General features: G+C 46.7%; 1 long non-coding RNA gene across 1 annotated transcript; it reads right to left on the reverse strand.

Annotated features, from left to right (window-relative positions):
• Positions 1-5,316: 5,316 nt before the first annotated feature.
• On the reverse strand, positions 5,317-11,552 carry LOC147377321 (uncharacterized). Its single transcript, XR_015136991.1, has 4 exons — positions 11,428-11,552; positions 8,606-8,717; positions 8,336-8,506; positions 5,317-6,202 (listed from the first exon to the last, which is right to left on the reverse strand). It is a non-coding gene; the product is annotated as an uncharacterized LOC147377321 (long non-coding RNA).
• Between the last annotated feature and the right edge of the window lie 9,369 nt (positions 11,553-20,921).

The raw sequence follows: 20,921 nt of genomic DNA on the forward strand, positions 1-20,921 counted from the left end.
TAAGATCTAGACCCTAGGAAGTTAAGACATAGCGATGAGAGACCAAGAACATTAAAAAGAAGAACGCAAAGGAAGATTGAAGAAGTAGCAACTATAGGGCACTCATCTGAAATGAACATGTATAGGAGAAAAGCCCCTGTGGGGAAAAAAGTAAATATTTTGCCCCATTGCTTATACTGAAGCTGGTTCATAATTAGCTATAAATGTTCTTCAGTAAAGAGCTATGCCAGCAGGCCCTGCCCAGCATCACAGGGCCTGGTGGTAGGCTGCCCTGTAAAGGTAGTAAGCAGTTCCTTTCAAAGGTTGTAAACTTTCAGAGAGATCTGGATTCTAACCTTGCAGACTAGCTGATCAACCTTAATCAAGTTTCCTAATTTCTCTGGGCCATTTACAAAAGGAAGACAGGAGGTCTGCCTTCCAAGGATTAAAGTAGGACTTGGAGGAGCTGGTCCACAGAGAGCATCACCAGGGCCCCAGGGCATGGTCAGAACCTCAACAAAGCTACATCCTGTAGCTCTTCCCTCCAAGGCAAAGCTTGCTGCCACAGCCACCCCCACTTCCCAGGCCAAGTCATCCTACCCCTTTGCCTTTGCCTGTATGTGTGCGCAGTAGTCTTCATTTCTCAGCTATTTCTGCAGCTGACCATAGCCCCCAACAGTTCTGCAACAGCAGATACTGCAGCTTCACCAGGATGGAACAGGGAACAAAAAATATTATCATAAGATGGTTAAGACTAAATTTTATGTTACTTTTATTTACCATAATTGTTTAAAGTATTATAATGAGTCTAGTCAGGACTGAAGGTGCCTTAGGGATTGCCTTAGGGTCCTGGTTTTAAGATTAGAGCCCAGATATGATTTTTCTCACCCTGCAAGTGAGCAACACAGCCTGGACTGAAACTCACAAGCTCTTCTCACTGCTGGACCAAGGTGCTTCTCATGACCTGATACCATATTCTCATTAAGAAGTTGGATATCCCTACACGCACCCATGCCCCTCTTTTCCCACTTCGAGGATGGGCCATTCGTCCCCTGTGTGCCTCTGGAATCACAGCCAATCTTCAGAACTTATTTAACAGGCATTTACTGAGTGACACCTACATACTAGGCTCTATGCTGGGACCCTAGCAAGACCACATCTAATAGGGAAGAGAGAGAGGTAATTGGACCTACAAGTTAAATAATCCCCAAAGAATTCCCTGGTAGTGCACCAGTTAGGGCTCCGTGCTTTCCTTGCATGAGGGAGGCTAGGATCCCACAAGCTGCCATGGCCAAATAATAATAATAATCCCCATAATGATCTACATTGAAAAATTAAGATCCTGCCACTTTTGTGCCCAGAGCCCTCCACTTCCCTCACTTCTGAGGTAGAGTAAAAACCTAAGTCTCTTCAGTGACCCATGAGGCGCTCGGGGAGCTCTGTCTCCCCCCCTACCACCTTTACCTCCCTGAGCCCCGCCTCTAGTCTTCTTTAGTGCACTGCCTTTTGGATGTTCCTTTTTTTTTTTTTCTTAATAACTTAACATTTTATTTATTTATTTGGCCACATTGCAAGACATGCAGGATCTTCCCTGACCAGGAATAGAACCCATGCCCCCTACAGTGGAAGTGAAATCTTAACCGCTGGACCAGCAGGGAAGTTCCTGGATGTTCCTTTTATACACTTCAGGCCTCAGGGCCTTTGCACTTTCTGTTTCCTGTCCTTAGGATATAGTACTGCTCACCCCCTCACTTCCTTCTTGTCCCTACTCAACTGCCACCTTATATCAGAGGCCTTCCCTGATCATCTCTTATAAGTTAACAACCCACTCCCAGCCTCAGCCCACCCTATCCTACTGTAATTTCCTTCATTATACTTATCACCATCTAACCAGTGACATATTTACGGTCTATCTTTCCCCATTAGAATGTTAACCCTACAAGAGTAGAGATTCTGTTTTGTTTGTTGCTGTATCTCCAGGCCCTAGAATAGTGCCTGACATATACTGTGTGCTTGTGATATTGTGATTTATAATAAGAAATATATATTTGGTCTTCATTCCATCCCTGGAGTAGAGCTCCTAGAACCCTTAGAATAGAAAAGGTCAGTTTTCATTCCAATCCCAAAGAAAGTGAAAGAAAGAAAGTGAAGTTGCTCAGTTGTGTCCGACTCTTTGCGACCCCGTGGACTGTAGCCCACCAGGCTCCACCGCCCATGGGATTCTCCAGGCAAGAATACTGGAGTGGGTTGCCATTTCCTTCTCCAGGGGATCTTCCCTTTAGAACTCGGGATCTTCCTTTTGGAACCCAGGTCTCCAAAGGCAATGCCAAAGAATGTTCAAACTACTCCACAATTGCACTTATCTCACACTGTAGCAAAATAATGCTCAAAATTCTCCAAGCCAGGCTTCAACAGTATGTGAACTGTGAACTTCCAGATGTTCAAGCTGGATTTAGAAAAGGCAGAGGAACCAGAGATCAAATTTTGAACATCTCTTGGTTCATCGAGAAAGCAAGAGAGTTCCAGAAAAACATCTACTTCTGCTTTATTGACAATGCCAAAGCCTTTGACTGTGTGGATCACAATAAACTGTGGAAAATTCTTAAAGAGATGGGAATACCAGACCACCTTACCTGCCTCCTGAGAAATCTGTATGCGGGTCAAGAAGCAACAGGTAGAACTGGACGTGGAACAACAGACTGGTTCCAAATAGGGAAAGGAGTACTTCAAGGCTGTATATTGTCACCCTGCTTATTGAACTTATATGCAGAGTACATCATGTAAAATGCCAGACTGGATGAAGCACAAGCTGGAATCAAGATTGCTGAGAGAAATATCAATAACCTCAGATACACAGATGACACAACCCTTACGGCAGAAAGCAAAGAAGAACTAAAGAGCCTCTTGATGAAAGTAAAAGAGGAGAGTGAAAAAGCTGCTTAAAACTCAATATTCAGGAAACAGATCATAGCATCTCGTCCATCACTTCATGGCAAATAGGTGGGGAAACAATGGAAACAGTAAGAGACTTTATTTTGGGGGGCTCCAAAATCACTGAAGATGGTGACTGCAGCCATGAAATTAAAAGACACTTGCTCCTTGGAAGAAAAGCTATGACCAACCTAGACAGCATATTAAAAAGCAGAGACATTACTTTGCCAGTAAAGGTCCATCTAATGAAAGCTATGGTTTTTCCAATAGTTAGTAAGGATGTGAGAGTTGGACTATAAAGAAAGCTCAGCGCAGAAGAATTGATGCTTTTGAACTGTAGCATTGGAGAAGACACTTGAGAGTCCTTTGAACTGCAAGGAGGTCCAACCAGTCAATCCTAAAGGAAATCAGTCCTGCATATTCATTGGAAGGACTGATGCTGAAGCTCACCTGATACGAAAAACGGACTCATCGGAAAAGACCCTGATGCTGGGAAAGATTGAAGGCAGGAAGGAGAAGGGAACAATAGGGAATGAGATGGTCGGTTGGCATCACCGAATTGATGGACGTGAGTTTGAGTAAGCTCCGGGAGTTGGTGATGGAGGCCTGGCGTGCTGCAGTCTGTGGGGCGGCAGAGTCAGATAGTACTGAGAGACTGAACTGAACAGAACTGAAGCTAGGAAAGTGATAAGGTTTCATTTGTTATGTAAATGAAGTGATGTTTGGGAAGCCCCTGGGTCACCTAAGGAGTAGGGGCTGGGCTGCCAGGGGAATATACCTTATGATTAGAGAGCTGAACTTTCAGTCCCTCTGCTGGAGGTTGAGTTCCACCACCAGTGGCCCAAGATTTAATCAATCAGTCGTATGTTACGCGTGTGTGCATGTGTGTGTGTGTGTGTGTGTGTGTGTGTATGCTCAGTCATGTCCAACTCTTTGTGACCCTATGAACTGTAGCCCTCTGTGATGAGGCTTCCGTAAAAACCCACAAGTACAAGATTGTGAGTGCCTCCAGGTCGGTGTAGAGAGAGGGCATGGAAGCTTCTGCACCCCTTTCCCTGTCCTTTGCCCTGTGCTGTTCTTGAGTCACATCCTTTCATAATAAACTGGTATCTACTAAGGAAAATGTTTCTCTGAGTTCTGTAAGCTGCTCTAGTAACTAACTCCAACCCAAGGAGATATCATGGGAACCTCCGTCTCTAGCCAGTGGATCAGAAGCACAGATAACAGCCTGAGCTTGTGGCCGGCATATCTGAAGCAGAGGGGTGGGTGTGGGGGAACCTTGTAGGACTGAGCCCTTCACCTCATCTTATCAGGGAGGCCTTCCCAGACCATCCTTTATAAACTGACTGGGATTTGAAGCTGTCTTCAGGTCGATGGTGTCAGGGTTGAGTTAAGTTGTAAGGTACCCGGCTGGTATCTGAGAGCTAGCTTGTGATATCCCAGAGGGCTCAGTGAAATATTCATTGACTGACACAAAATGATACCTGCTGGAGGCACAGGAAGTGGGAGCGGGAGGGGTCAGAGGGAAGGAGCACAGTTACCACCTTCTGACTCTTCGACATATTAATTCAGAACCTGCCTGTCCATTGAGTTGAACCTCCCTTGCCTACGCCTTGTTTGGATAAGAGAACTAATTCCGACTGGGTGTGTCCATCAGCATCAAGACACAGCTTTTCTCTCTACTGCTCAGTAATTTTTTTGTTTAACTTTTTGGCCACGCTGCATGAATGTGGGATCTTAGTTCTGCAACCAGGGATAGAACCCACACCCCCTGCATCGGAAGTGCAGATCCTTAACCACTGGTTCTCTAGGGAAGTCTGTCTGCTGGTCAGTTTTGAACAAAAATGGAGTGCATTTTCTGGAAAGGAGAAAGTGGGCCCAGGGAGCCATCCCAGGGGATCCTGGGGACAAAGAGACCTGGGTCCTGATCCAACTCTGACATTTATTTTTCTTTCATTTTTTTAGTTGTAAGATACAACATAAAAAATACAAAAAATAAAAAACAAAAATATAAGATACAACATAAAATTCACCATTGTAACCATTTCTAAGTGTACAATTCAGGGGCATTAAGTGGCATTCACATTGTTGTGCAGTCATTACCTTGTGTATTACCAGAACTTTTCAACATCCCAAACTGAACCTGTGTACCCAATAAACAATAACTCCCCATTCTGTCCTCCCTCCAGCCTCTGGCAACCACAATTCTACTTTCTGTCTCTTTGAATTTGACTGCTCTTGGTACCTCGTGTAAATGGACTCATACAATACTTTTGTGTCTGGTCCAACCAGTCCATTCTGAAGGAGATCAGTCCCAGTGTTCTTTGGAAGGAATGATGCTAAAGCTGAAACTCCAGTACTTTGGCCACCTCATGCTAAGTGTTGACTCATTGGAAAAGACTCTGATGCTGGGAGGGATTGGGGGCAGGAGGAGAAGGGGACGACAGAGGATGAGATGGCTGGATGGCATCACTGACTCGATGGACGTGAGTCTGAGTGAACTCCGGGAGTTGGTGATGGACAGAGAGGCCTGGCGTGCTGCGATTCATGGGGTCGGACACGACTGAGCGACTGAACTGAACTGACTGAACGTCACTTAATATTTTTAAGGTTCATCCATCTTGTAGCATGTGTCAGAATGTAATTCCTTTTTGGGGCTGAATACTCACCCACTGAATGGATACACCACATTTTGTCTATCCATTCATGTATCAGTGGAGATTTGCAATGTTTCCACTTTTTGGCTATTGTGACCAACGCTGCTGTGAACTTATGGGTGTACAAGTGTCTGTTCACAAGTATCAGCTTTGAATTATTTGGGGTATATACTTAGAAGTGGAATTGCTGAATCATGTGGTAGCTGTATGTTCAATTTTTTGCAGAGCTGCCATATTCATACAGTTTTTCTACAATGGCTGCTCCATTGTGTATCCCACCAGCAATGCACAAGGGTTCCAGTTTCTCCACATTCTCACCAACACTTGTTTTCTTCTTTCTTCCTTTCTTTTTTTATAATAACGCTCCTACTAGGTGTGAAGTGGCATTGCATTGTAGTGTTGGTTTGTATTTTCCTGACGATTACTGACGTCAAGCATCTTTTCGTGTGCTTGCTGACCATTTGATGCTTTCTTCAGAGAAATGTGCATGTGTGCCCGTCCTTTGCCCAGTTTTGACTCGGGTTGCTTTTCTTTTCCAGTTGTTGCGTTGCAGAAGTTCCTTTCAGCTCTGTCACTTTCTTAACCGTGTGCCCTGGAGCAAGTCATGTTACCCCACTGTCCCTCGGTTTTCTCACCTGTAAACAGTACACTGTTTTTAACCTCTTAATTCCTACTTCCCAGAGCTGATGTGAGGATTAAATAAGCTAGCAAATGGAAGACAACAATTAGTGTGTCTAGCAGATAAAAACAACAACTCAGGACTTCCCTGGCAGTCCGGTGCTTAAGACTCCACACTCCCATTACAAAGGGCGTGGGCTGGATCCCTGGTCCAGTAACTAAGATCCCGAATGCTTCAGGGTTTGGTCAGAGAAAGAAAACAACCCAACAATAACAAAACTAACATTTACTGAACACTCACTATGTGTTATTCACTGGGAAGAGCTCTTTACATATATTAACTCATTGAGATATATTAACTCATTACCCTCCAGTGTGGCTATCAATACTGCCTGCCTGAATCCAAACAGGGCCTTCCTTCCTCTCTTGTCTGGCTGTTACCCAGCATGTTCAGGACATGTCCACTAGGCCCAGGGCAAAGCAGCAGGTGACCTCACTGCTCCAGACCTTATTAACAGAACCCCCTTCACACCCAGGGCTTCCCTGGTGGCTCACTGGTAAAGAATCTACCTGCCAATGCAGGAGACACGGGTTCGATCCCTGGGTGGGGAAGATCCTCTGGAGGAGGAAACGGCAACCCACTCCAGTATTCTTGCCTGTAGAATCCCATGGACAGAGGGGCCTGGTGGGCTACAGTCCGTGGGGGTCACAAAAGAGTCAGATACGACTCAGCAACTAAACAACAGCAACCCACACACCAAATCTTCCAAGCTGTCCTGTTACTGAGACCAACCTGATGGCTACTGGGCCTGGCCTAGCGAAAGGTCTCTAGAACCCACCCAGCAGGCCACCAGCATGCTCTAAACCAAATGCCTTCACAGAGTCACCCACATACCCCATCCTGGATCTGGAAACCACATCTTTCTATCCTGGGTGGTCCGGATATCCTTCCCCCTGGCCCTTGTCAAGCCTGATGCCATTTTATCATCCTGCCAAGCTTACTGCCTTGGGAAAATCCTGGATTCTGATCTTCCCCCCTATCTAATGACAAGAAGAGGAAGCTGGATTTCCAGATGCCCACAGCTGGCGCCAAGCAGCAGGCTGGCCCCAGTGATCTCCGTGGGAGCCGGCCTGCCAGTGCTCCAGACACCTGGAAAAAGGCTGAGGCGCGTTGCTATGCTCTGCCTTTCCCACCAGCACGAGAATGAAAATAGCAGCGATGTAGAATTAATTCTGCAGATGAACGTTTTCAGCTCCCCGATTTGGCGATCACGCTCTCCCCCCGCCCCCCGTGTGCCTTTGCTTCCACTTGGATAGAGAAGCGGAAGAAGATGCTTGGCCCCCACCCTTCTGCAGGGAGCGTGGAGATCAGACAGAGGCCCCCCACCCTTCTGCAGGGAGCGTGGAGATCAGACAGAGGCCCCCCACCCTTCTGCAGGGAGCGTGGAGATCAGACAGAGGCCCCCCACCCTTCTGCAGGGAGCGTGGAGATCAGACAGAGGCCCCCCACCCTTCTGCAGGGAGCGTGGAGATCAGACAGAGGCCCCCCACCCTTCTGCAGGGAGCGTGGAGATCAGACAGAGGCCCCCCACCCTTCTGCAGGGAGCGTGGAGATCAGACAGAGGCCCCCCACCCTTCTGCAGGGAGCGTGGAGATCAGACAGAGGCCCCCCACCCTTCTGCAGGGAGCGTGGAGATCAGACAGAGGCCCCCCACCCTTCTGCAGGGAGCGTGGAGATCAGACAGAGGCCAGGCTCCTCAGCCAGGTGCCTAAGGGCCTGCGGCCTCTGACTCAGCAATCTCTGCACCCTCAGTTCCTCCCACTTCCTTACTGACTTGAACAGCCAAACACTGTCACGTCTCCAAATCTTTCCAGATGCTGTTTCCTCCGCCTGAAGTGTCTCCTGCTCCTGGACTGCCTAGTGAGCTCCTACGTACCCTTCAAAACCCAGCACAAGAATCATCTTACAGGAGAAACTTTCCTGGACTTGCCTCCTTCCCAGACAAACTTAATTCATCCCCACCTTCGGCTACTTTTGTGGTGGGACGATGTGTGTGTGTGCGTGATTCTATCGTGCTGCGTGTGTAAGGGACTGATGTAGCCTGGTACCTGGCACATAATAAGTATTCAACAGACGTTAGCTTATTTACCTTTTCTATGAAGCTGGAAATGGCTTGGGGAGAGGAGGTGAATCCCAGCGGTACCACGGCCTGCTTTCTGAACATGAAGAAAATAGAAACCTCTTTCATTTCATTCTGTAGAATGGCCAGCTTTCAGCTTTGGCCAAAAGCTCTAAGTGATATCCTTGACCTTCTCAAGTCCTTGAATAAATGTAAAACACGCACATCAGTTATCAACCCAGGCTCAGAGGTCTCTTATCCACACCCACAGCTCCCTGGATATCTCACATAGGTACTTACTTGGATCATGGATATTGGCGGCTAGAAGGTAAGCTCCCCACGGCAGGGTCAATGACTGGCTTTCACTGCTGCACGCCCTGGAGCCTGGCAGTAGGTGGCGCTCTGGAAATAGCTGAGGGATGGATGCTGGTTGAGTTACTGAGTGTAATCCAACCCTGGCAGATTTGAGAGAGCACCTCGATCTGGGCAGGTCTGAGTCCTCTGCCTTACAGGGGTTTCCTAGAACAGCTCTCCCTGTTCTCAGCAAAACACCTGAACACTTCTTTGGCACTATAAACTGAGAAATGTAGGAGACGCGCCCAGGGCAGTGCTATCTTACTCCTGGAGCATAGGGCTTGGACTTTGGAAAATGTAGGTCTTGGCTCAAATCCCAGTTCTGAGACCTTAGCCAATCACTTCACCCGGCCGGACCTTGACTCCTGTCATCTGGATAAAGGGGATCCTAGTAGTTCCAGTGGACTGGCAAAGTTCTGAGGTAGAAAGACGTAGCTCAGGGCTGAACACATCAATAAAAGAGGACCCTCAGGATTTCCCTGGTGGTCCAGTGGTTATGACACCAAGCTTCCACTGCAGGGGGCACGGGTTTGATCCCTGGTTGGGGAAGTTCCACGTGCCTCAAGGTGCAGCCATGAAAAATAAAGGAAGATCCTATTTCCTGTTCCTTTAACCCTTCTTACCTCTCAGCTGGAGCTGTTTGGGGAGGGGAGAGTTCCACATGACTCTGTGCAGAATCCTAGCTCACAGACCAGAAGGGCTCAGGTGCCAAAACCAATTTGCTTGGGTTCAAATCTCAGCTCACTAGCTGTGTGATCTTGGGCAAGACATCTAACCTCTCTGTACCTCACGCTCTTTATCTGTAGTGGAATAATTTTATGATAACATTGGTCTCATGGACTTTATAATATAAAGAAGCGAAGCAATGCCTGGTGAGCTCTCATGACACCAAAACGCAAGCCAGCTCCTGTATTTAGAGTGAAGGTAATGTCTGTATCCCATGGACAGAGGAGCCTGGAGGGCTACGGTCCAAAGGATCGCAAAGAGTTGGAGATGACTTAGTGACTAAACATACAATGTCTGCAGAGATTTGATTTGTTCATCTCATGGCCCCCCTAGGAAGGGGGTCTGCCCCTGTGACTTGGGGTTTGCACGAGGACTTGCATCTCTGGGCTGCCATTCCTGGTGGCCTCTCCCCTCAAATCCTGGCCTGGATTGAGGGGAACCTCTGGCTGCAGAGAGGGCTCCAGTGGCTGGAGCAGTGGGTAGAACCCTGACCCTGGAGTCAGCCTTCAGCCTGGGTTTGACTCTCACAGCTTTGCCACTTCCTGGCTCGGCCCTTTTTTCTCTCCATCCCAGTTTCCTGCTAAGAACCACAGTGTCTTTCTTATAGGCTGGATGGGAGGATTACAGGAGATAAGTATGCAAATCACCGAGGACCAGGCCAGGCCCCCCGAGGAGCTGCGTGATGAAGAGCGCGTCCCTTCTCTCCCCCTGGCCGGCACTCCGCCCCTCCCAGCTCTGGCACTGCCTACCAAGTTCAAAAGTGGCTGCTGCAGCTGTCGTTTCTGAAAATACATTCCCTGGCTGCTTTTGTCTTTTCATCCAAGTCTTCCCCAAAGCCTCAAACATTCCCAAATCAAGGGTTTAAAAAGACAAAAAGCCCAAGCTGACCTATCCACGCCGCTCGCTGGCAGATGTCCAGGGGGATCTGGCTCTGCCAGTCGCTGAGCTTGACATTCAGCCCCCCACCCCCTACCCCAGTCATTTTCACTCACATCCGACAAGATCAATGAGAAAAACAGGCAGCAATGATCAAAAAGGCCGACAAAGGCTCTTGGGGGAACTATCCCAGCAGGATGGTGCGCCGCACAAAAGTACATGCAGGGGGTGTTCCATAAAAGCTCCTCCACTCACAGGCAGCCCTCATGCCCAGAGACACCAAAAAATGGTTCCCATGACAACGCTGCTGCAAATGTTAAATATAAATGTGTGTGTGTATACAGCCACACAGAGATGCACGGAAATAAACTCTTGGCACATTTTTTTCTTTTTTTTTCCTGTTCCAAACACAAAATAACCTGCAGGATTGATTGGTGAAAGAGAGGACAAAGAAGGGTTTGAACAAACACGCTTCCAGCAGACTGGCTGTCAGTGCTGGACACCTGTTTGGATGTCAGTCTGTTGTGTTTCCTGCACCTGCAATATAGTAGATACTCAATAAATAATTGTCGACTGAATGAATAAATGATGGGTAGATGGAAGAAAGGAAGGGAGCAGGGGGAGGTTGGAGGGAGGGAGACAGAGACAGCCCGGTGGGTCAGGACTGGAATGGCTCCTACTGAAGAGCCACTCAGCCTCTTGTTTTTCTGTTGGAGAAACTGAGGCTCAGAAAAGGCAAAAAAAAAAAAAAAAGGAAGGAATCTTGCCAAAAGGCGCAAAAAGAATTACTCTTAAAGCTCTAATCCTGGAGATTCATTAAGTAAGCACTTAATGAATGTGAGTCAAATTTCTGTCTGCATAATAACCATATATCGAGCAATTAATATGTTCTAAGCACTAGAGACCTTATCTCATAATTTGCAACCCTGCAAGGGATGTATCAGGATTTCCAGGTAACTGGGGCTTTGACAGGTGAAGTCACCTGTGGTTGGAATGGAGATTAAACCCAGGTGACTCAAACACTAGGCTCTGAACCCCCTTACATTTCTCTCTGAAATGAGGGCTGAGGGAGCAAATGGTCCCTGGTCCAAATGAGGGAGCAAAGGGGAAACAGTAGCGAGGATTCTTGCAGATGTTGCGGAGGGGGAGTCAGAGACAGGAAGTACCTTGCCCAAGTCCGGGAGCAGTGGGGAAATGGATCAGAGCTCAGGTTTTCAGGCTCCCCGTCCTTGATTCCTTCAGTTTATTCACTGTTTTCTATCAGAGGAACTGGAGGCTGGCTCCTGTGGGCCCTGGAGTCAACCCTTTAATTGGGAGAGGGGAGGGGACGCCTGGAGCTGTCTTTGAGTCCTAGGACAGTCTAGCAGGGTGGTGGATCTGGGCTGATCCTGAGACTCTTTAGGGTGTTTTGCGCCCTCTGGTGGCCATATCTTAGAACTGGCAAGAAACTTGGACTTTCTAGCAAATTCCCTCTCTCGAAGCAGATTTTTGTCTTGGGGCTCAGGAGGGAAAAGGAATCGGCTTACAAGGTCCAGATGCATACTCCCTGCTGCCTTGGGTGTTCCGTGCTCCACTTTTTTTCTCTGCTTTCTAAGGCTCCCTGTTTCCACTCCAGCTCGCCTCAGATCTATTCTTTGCACAGCTGGCAGAACTGCTTTTAAAAACCCGAAGATGATCATATCATTCTCCGGCTTGTCTATCTGTTGCTAAGTCATGTCTGACTCTTGCAGTCCCATGGACAGTAGCCCGCCAGGCTTCTCTGTCCATGGGATTCTCTAGGCAAGAATACTGGAGTGGGTTGCCATTTCCTTCTCCAGGGGATCTTCCCAAACCAAGAACTGAACCCAGACCTCCTGCATTGCACGCAGATTCTTTACCAACTGAGCTAGGAGGGAAGCCCTTCCTTAGGAGGGAAGGTCCGGCTTATACTCTCCAATAACTTCTCATTGATCTTTTTCCTTAAAAATTCGTTATTTATTTTGGCTGCAACGGGTCTTCATTGCAGCCTGCTGAGCTTCTGTAGTTGTGGTGCCCGCGCTTACTTTCGATATGTGGGATCTTAGTTTCCCAGCCAGGGATCGAACCCAGGTACCCTGCATTGGGAGCTTGGGGGTCTTAGCCACTGGTCTTCCCTTGTGGCTCAGCTGGTAAAGAATCCGCCTGCAATGCGGGAGACCTGAGTTCGATCCCTGGGTTGGGAAGATCCCCTGGAGAAGGGAAAGGCTATCCACACAAGTATTCTGGCCTGGAGGATTCCATGGACTGTATAGTCCATGGGGTCGCAGAGTCAGACATGACTGAGCGACAAGCCTATAGCCATTCCCTCCCAGCTCCCTCTCTCTCTGGCCCCCTCCGCCCTCCTTCTCACCTTGATCTGTAGCCTCCCTGGCCTTCTTCCAGGTGCTTGCATCTTCCTAATTCAGCCTTTACACCTGCTGTTCCCTTTGCCTGACACACTCTTCCCTACACTGCCCCCGCCCCCCATTAAAAAAATTGTTTTGGCCTCACCACGTGGCTTGCAGGATTTTAGTTCCCTGACCAGGGATCAAACTGGAGCTCAAAGCACCGAATCCTAACCATTGGACCAGCAGGGAATTCCCACTCTTGCCTGCCCTTTATCTACAAATTCCTGCTTGTTCTTCACATCTCAGCTCTTCAGACATGCACTTTTACATTCCGTAGCACTTTCAAGTTTAGAGTGCTCTTTACAATGGCAATTTCTTGTCCAGTGACTCCTTTTCTTGATCACTAACAACAAGAACCCTATCGCATTCCATGGCCTATTTCCAGCACCGTGTCCAATGCCTGGTGCATCCTAGGTTCTCGGTATTTGTTGAATAGACGAATGAAGGGATTAGTAAAACCAAACAAAATCCTTGAAATCTGTTAAGTACTTTATGCCAAGTACTATTCTAAACTCTTGATAAGCTTTAATTGAATTATCACAAATCTCAAAACCCATATTACAGATGAGGAAACGGAGTGGTTATTTACCTTACCCCAGGTCAAATAGGGGTTCACTGTGGGAGCTGGAATTTAAACCCAGACTGCCTGAACTAGAGCTCCCCGTTGGTTTGCAGCCTCCCTTGCCACCACTGTCTCCACCACACGTGCCACCCACACCCCTCTCACCCTCGGTCCTGGTCTCACGCACTCCTTAGCTTTCCCACAGGTGAGGAAGCAGAGATTCCGGGATTTACCATCTCGTGTGTGTATTTGCTGCTCTCCGCTTCTTCTGGGCTTCCCTCGTAGCTCAATCGGTTAAAAAAAAAAATCTGCCTGCAATGTAGGAGCCCCAGGTTCAATTCCTGGATCAGGGAGATCTCCTGGAGAAAGAAATGGCAACCCCCTCCAGTATTCTTGCCTGGGAAATCCCAGGGACCAGAGGAGCCTGGCGGGCTACAGTCCAGGGGGTCACAAAGAGTTGGACACGACTTAGTGATCAAACCACCACCACTTAGCACAAACCCTCCCGTAGCCATTGCCCCGCGTGAGCTCTCGGTGAGTTGGGCCTCATCACCCCCATTTAACAGGTGCAGAAACAGACTTAGAAAAGTCCGTCATTTCCTCCCAATATGCAATAAGTATGTATTGTGCATCCGCCAAGTGCCAAGCTCTAAGGGACTCAGGCTGAATCTGTAACTCATTGCTACAGGCCTTCCGTGGACCCTAGGAGTAGCAGACGCACGTACCCTCTTGCAGGTCTCTCTCCTCAGGCCTCCATCAAGCCTGGAGGAGAGGACTGCTTGCAGCTGCAGGGGCGGGAAGTCTTGCCCTCCCCAGGACCCGTCTCCTCTATAGAATGGAAATCTGGAGTTGCTGGGGACCGGCGGCAAGCCCTTCCCCCACAGGGCACATGTGACGACTTGTCAGGGCTGGGGGACATGGGAGGGGCAGAAACCCTCGTGGACCAAGAGCCTATGCTGATACCATTACAAGGCTCCTATCACTGGGGGGCAGGCAGGAAACTGCCAAAATACAAAGCAGGATTTTGCTGCCACGGGGAGGAGGAGAGGGTCACTAAGGAAGCGCGTGATCTTTGAGAGTGAGGCTTTTCAAACTCAGGGGTACAGTCACCAAAGACTGAGGCTGGATCAGAAGAAGAGCCACCTGCCCCCCACCCCCACCCAGGCTATTGAGCACCAAGTAACAAGCAACCCAGCTGAGGGATGGAAAGTTAAGGGGGTGAAGCAGGACCATTGTTAAAAACCTTCCAGCAACCCAGTCCTCATCCGAAGTTTGAGATGATGCTAGAGGAGCTGGAAATCAGTAGTGCAAGGAAGGTAACCATAGCAACAACAAAGTCCAAACCAGCTCAGCCCCTAAGTGCACTGACTTCAGCTCTTACACTGATTGTCTAGCGAAAGATGCATGCTCATTTCCAGAACTCGTGCTACTTAATTTAGTCTCTACTGCTCTGTGCACAGTGTCTGGGTGTTTGGTCAAAAATTATAAGACACTAAAAAGCAAGAAAAAAACCCCCTCTCAAGAGACAAAGAGTCAACCAAGCCAGACTTGGAAATGATGCTGTTGTTGAAACTACTAGAGAAGGATTTTTAAACAATCACGATTTGTGCATTTAAAATGCTAGTAGAGGAGATGGACCACATGCACAAACAGATGGGGAATTTCAGCAGAATGGAAATTATGAGTCAAACAGAAATTTTAGAAGAAAAACAAAACAGCGTGGTAGCAGAGATGAACGCCTTCTATGGACTGATCTCCAGACCCAACAAAACTGAGCAAAGAGTTGGTAAACTTGAAGATAGTTCAATAGAAATTATCTAAACTGAAACAAGGAGAGAGAAATAAGTGAAAAAACAAATAAAAGCAAAACAGAGCATCCAAGAGCTGTGGGACTAAATCAGATTATCTAATATGTGTATAACTGGAATCCCAGAAAGACAGAGAACAGGCAGATGAACACTCGAAGAGACAGTGGATGAAACTCTTCCAAAAATTATGAAAGACATCAAATATAGATGTAAGAATCAGAGAGAACACCAAGTGGGGTAAATAACGCCCCCCATAAAAAAGGGCTTCCCGGGTGGCACGAGTGGTACAAGAACCCACCTACCAATGCAGGAGACATAAGAGATGCGGGTTTGATCCCCGGGTCGGGAAGATTCCCTGGAGGAGGACATGGCAACCCACTCCTGTATTCTCACCTGGAGAATCCCATGGACTGAGGAGAGTCTGGCAGGCTACCATCTGCAGAGTTGCAAAGAGTCATGAACAGAAACAACTTAGCATGCGTGCATCCCATAAGAAAACAAAAGCAAAAACACCGAGACACATCGTAGTCAAGCCGCTGAAAACCAAAGATAAAGAGAAAATCCTGAAGGCAGACAGAGGGGCCAAAGATACTTTAATGCATACAAAGGAGCAAAGATAAGAATTACAGCAGACTTCTGCTCAGAAACTAAGTGGGAGGACAGAGGGAGCAAAACGTGTCCACTGAGCTGAAAAGCAAGGGAGGCAGCTCCATGTGATCAATGGATCAGTTTATTAAAGGATAACTTGCAGGATGGAATCCGCAGACTGTGATCCAGAGGCATCCTCAGCTGCACTGTGCAACAGTGAGAGGCCCCAGGACAATCTTAGTTAACCTCGGGTGTGGAGGTGCGTGCTTGGAGACACAAAGTGCATCCCTAAGTCAAGATATATAAATGGGTAACTAGTCTTGTGGGTGCTGGGAATGTCAGTTAAGTCTTCACCATCGTGGAGCATGGAGGCCACCCAGACCTAAACCACCATTAAACAGTGTCTGTTAAATACAGAACCTTTGACCACAGAGAAGAGATTTACTTACCACCCAGTCCAGGCACAGGTAGGCTCAGTGGGAGGCCAAGAGGAACTGAACGATCCCAAGATGGCGTCAGTTATGCTAATACATAGCCATACAAACTATACAAGCAGGAGACGACGAGCTGACGTCTTTGGGTTTTTTTTTTTATCATTTTATTTATTTTATTTTTAGCTGTGTTGGGTCTTCATTGCCGCGTGGGCTTTTCTCTAGTTGTGGAGAGTCAGGGCTATTCTCTCGTTGCAGAACTCGGGCTCCTCTTGCTGCAGAGAAGTAGCAGGCTTCTCTGAGCAGGGGCTCAGTGCTCTCGGCCCCTGGGGTCTAGAGCGCAGGCTCAACAGTTGCAGTGCATGGGCTTAGCTGCCCTGAGGCATGTGGGATCTTCCCGGATCAGGGCTCAACCTCACTCCTGCACTGGCAGCCAGATTTTCTACCACTGAGGACCAGGGAAGCCCTGACCTCTTTAAAGTGCTGAAGAAACATCCACCCAGAATGCTACTTGCATCAAGAATATCTTTCAGGGAACTTCCCTGGTGGTCCAGTGGTTAAGGTTCCACAATTCCACTGCAGGGAGTGTCAGTTTGACCCCTAGTGGGGGAACGAAGATCCTGCATGCCACATGGCACGGCTGAGAAGTAAAAAAAAAATCTTTCAAAAATGAAGGTGCTGGTAACATGAATCCATAAATGGCATAAATCTGCACACAACCATACACTCACACAGAGACACACATAGAGAGAGATGAATGTGCATAAAAATTGGTGAAATGTAAATAAGGTCTTAATAAGTTTGATTAATAGTATCTCATACTAATGTAAGTTTCTTGAATTGGCAGTGTTAGGTTTTGATGTTGTACAATAGTTTTGTAAGAGGTTACCACAGAGGAAGTCTAGGTGAAGGGTACACAGGACTTTCAATGCTATTTTTTGCAACTTCCTATGAGTCAATAATTATTTCAAAATAAAACCCTTTTTTTGTTTTCTTTTTTAATGAAAGCACAACTATTCTGTATCCTGATTCTAGTGGTTAGAGGATGTTAGGCATACCTGTTCAGTTGCTCGGTTGGGTCTGACTTCTTGAGACCCCAAGGACTGTAGCCTGCCAGGCTTCTCTGTCCATGTTATTTTCCAGGAAAGAATACTGGAGTGAGTTGCCATTCCCTTCTCCAGGAGATCTTCCAGACCCTAGGATCAAACTCACATCCCTTGTGTCTCCTGCATTGGCAGATTCTTTACCACAGCGTCACCTGGAAAGTCTCAGAGGAGCCTATGCAAAACTCAAAACTCATTGAACTGTATGCAAAAAAGTCAATTATCCTTTATATAATTTTTTCAGAATGAGGTGAGCTGAAGACTTCTTCAGATACACAAAAGCTGAGAGGTGTCATCACCGGCAGCCCTGGTGATGACGTTTCTTGTAGATTACTACAAGAAATCTTAAAGGACTTCTTCATGTGGAAGACTATGATAGAATAAGCACTGGGATGCGTTTCATTTCTTACACAAAGAAATGAAGATCTCCAGAAATGGTTAAAATAAAAGTAAACATAAAAGGCATGTTTAGACTGAGAGACTAACATACACAGCACAGCATTCTCAACCCCCAAGGCAAGGATTGGCAAACCATGCTTTTGGATCAAATCCATCCCTCTGCGCTTTTTGTACAACTTGCAAGCTAAGAATGGTTTCTTGGTGCTTTGTTTTTGTTTTGGCCACACCGCTAGCTTGTGGGATCTTAGTCTGCCAACGAGGGGTGGACACTGTCTGGACCCTGGCAGTGAGAGCAGCGAGCCCTCCCCACGGGGCCACCAGGAAGCCCCAGTGCGGCTCCTCTAGTGCCTCACTTTGTCCATGATGTTGGTGCAACTACGTGTACATCCACACACATATAATACTGATCACTTTAACCATTCATGAGTGTACGAGTTAATGTCATTAAATGCATTTAAAATGTTGTGTAATCGCCACTATCTATACCTAAAACTTTTCATCATCTCCAACAAAATCTCTGTACTCATTGAACTATAACTTCCTCTTCTCTCGCCAGCCTCTGGTAATCTCTATTCTATTTTCTGTCTCCGTGAATTTGTCTATTCTAGGTACCTCATATAATATATATTAATTTTTTCAAAGTCTGCCTTTCTAAATTAGTTCATATTTTTGTCTGGAGGCCCTGAGTGTTTTCTGTCTTTAAAATCCCACAACTTTGTAAGGCTCTATCTTAGAGTTGGTGATTTAGCATCGATATACATGGGCCCAGTGAGCCCTTTTGATGTGTAGAAGCAGCTCTTTCATTTCTGGAAAGTCTTCTGGATTACTGTTTTAAATTTTAGCTCACAGGACATATGTGGCAATCCAGTGGTTAAGCACCCACCAGTGCAGGGGACGTGGGTTCCATGCCTGGTCAGGGAACTCAGATCCCATATGGCTCAGGGGAACTAAGCCCGTGAACCGCAGCTACTGAGTCCACGTGCTGCAACGAGAGAGAAGCCCGGCACCACAAGGAGAGACCCCACCAGCTGCAGGTAAGACCCGGCACGGCCAAAAATAATTATGGTTCCAGACCCTGAGTTTTAAATTATTGTAACTAGGCTCAAACATGTCTTTATTAATCAAAATAGGAACCATTACAATCAACACATTTCTGCCAATGAGAAATACTTTCGTTTATTCCCGTAGCATAAAAATCCGTGCTTTGGGATCCGACGAATGCTCAGACAGCATTTTCTGCATCGTGCTGGTTGTGGAAGTGTTTTCCCCTCAAAAAGTTGTCAAGCTGCTTCAAGAAATGGTAGTCGACGGGCGAGAGGTCAGGTGAATACAAAACTTAGTAACCCACTTTTGAAGCTTCGGTTGTGCGCCATGCGATCGGGCATTGCCATGGATAAGAACTGGGCCCTCTCTGTTGACCAGTGCTGGCCGTAGGCGCTGCAGTTTTCTGTGCATCTCATCAATTTGCTGAGTGTACTTCTCTGATGTAATGATTCTGCTAGGATTCAGAAAGCTTTGGTGGATCAGACCGTCAACAGACCACCAAACAGAGCCCATGACCCTTTTCTTGATGCAAGTTTGGCTTTGGGAAATGCTCTGGAGTCCCTTCTTAGTCCATCTGCTGAGCTGGCTGTTGCTGGTTGTCATATATAAATCCACTTTTCGTTGCATGTCACAATCCAGTCGAGAAATTGTCGTGGTTGCATAGAACAAGAGAAGATGATGCTTCAAAATGGTGAGTTTTTGATTTGCAATCAGCTCACGAGGCACCCACTTAACGAGATTTTTCACCTTTCCAGTTTGCTTCAAACGCCAAATGACCATGGAATGGTCGCTGCTGAGTTCTTGGGCAAGTTCTCTTGTACTTGCAAGAGGATCAGCCTTGATGCCCCTCTCAGTTGTTCATTGTCAACTTTGTATGGCCAACCACTGCACTCCTCGTCTTCAAGGCGAGTTTCCTTTGCAAAACTCGTTGAACCACCACTGAGCTGAACATTCATTAGCAGTTCCCAGACCAAATGCATTGTTGATGTTGCAAATGATCTCTGCTGCTTTATGATCCATTTTGAACTCGAATAAGAAAATCACTCAAATTTTCTTTTTGTCTAAAATCACTTCATAGTCTAAAATACATATAAAATAAATAGCAAGCAATAATTCTTTAGCAAAGAACTTATAAAGCAAGAAATGTGCTTGAAAATGATGTTTAATGTATCTACACTTATTTAAGAAAGTATTTCAATATCAAATGGCAAATTTCAACAATCAGTTCAGTTCATTTGCTCTGTTCAGTCTGACTCTTTGTGACCCCATGGACTGCAGCATGCCAGGCCTCCCTGTCCATCACCAACTCCCAGAGCTTGCTCAAACTCATGTCCATTGAGTCTGTGATGCCATCCAACCATCTCATCCTTTGCCATCCCCTTCTCCTCCCACCTTCAATCTTTCCCTGCATCAGGGTCATTTCAAATGAATCAGTTCTTCGCATCAGGTGGCCAAAGTACTGGAGTTTCAGCTTCAACATTAGTCCTACCAATGAACACCCATTGTGATCTCCTTTAGGATGGACTGGTTTGATCTCCTTGCAGTCCAAGGGGCTCTCAAGAGTTCTCCAACACCACAGTTCAAAAGCATCAATTATTCTGTGCTCAGCTTTCTTTATGGTCCAACTCTCACATCCATACATGACTACTGGAAAAAACCATAGCTTTGACTAGATCTTTGTTGGCAAAGTAATGTCTCTTCTTTTTATTTTATTTTTTAATTGTATTTTATTTTTTTTAATTTATTTTTGTCTTCACTGGGTCTTCAATGTCATGCACGAGCTCTCTGGTTTCAGCATGGAGGATCTTATTTCCCTGACCAGGGATCGAACCTGCATCCTCTGCATTGGAAGGCGAATTCTTAACCACTGGACCACCAGGGAAGTCCTTCTCTGCTTTTTAATATGCTGTCTAGGTTGGTCATAGCTTTTCTTCTAAGGAGCAAGTGTCTTTTAATTTCATGGCTGCAGTCACCATCTGCAATGAGTTTGGAGCCCAAGAAAATAGACTGTCACTGTTTCAATTGTTCCTCCATCTATTGGCCATGAAGTGATGGGACCCAATGCCTTACTCTTCATTTTTTAAATGTTGAGTTTTAAGCCAGCTTTTTCACTCTCCTGTTTCACTTTCATCAAGAAGCTCTTTATTTCCTCTTCGCTTTCTGCCATAAGGACTATGTCATCTGCATATCTGAGGTTATTGATATTTCTCCCGGCAATCTTGATTCCAGCTTGTGCTTCCTCCAGCCCAGCGTTTCTCATGATGTACTCTGTATATAAGTTAAATAAGCAGGGTGACAGTATACAGCCTTGACATACTCC

The sequence above is a fragment of the Bos grunniens genome, chromosome 2 (assembly GCF_055505025.1).
Source record: "Bos grunniens cultivar Pamir isolate PY7600 chromosome 2, Bosgru_T2T1.0, whole genome shotgun sequence".
NCBI lineage: Eukaryota > Metazoa > Chordata > Mammalia > Artiodactyla > Bovidae > Bos > Bos grunniens.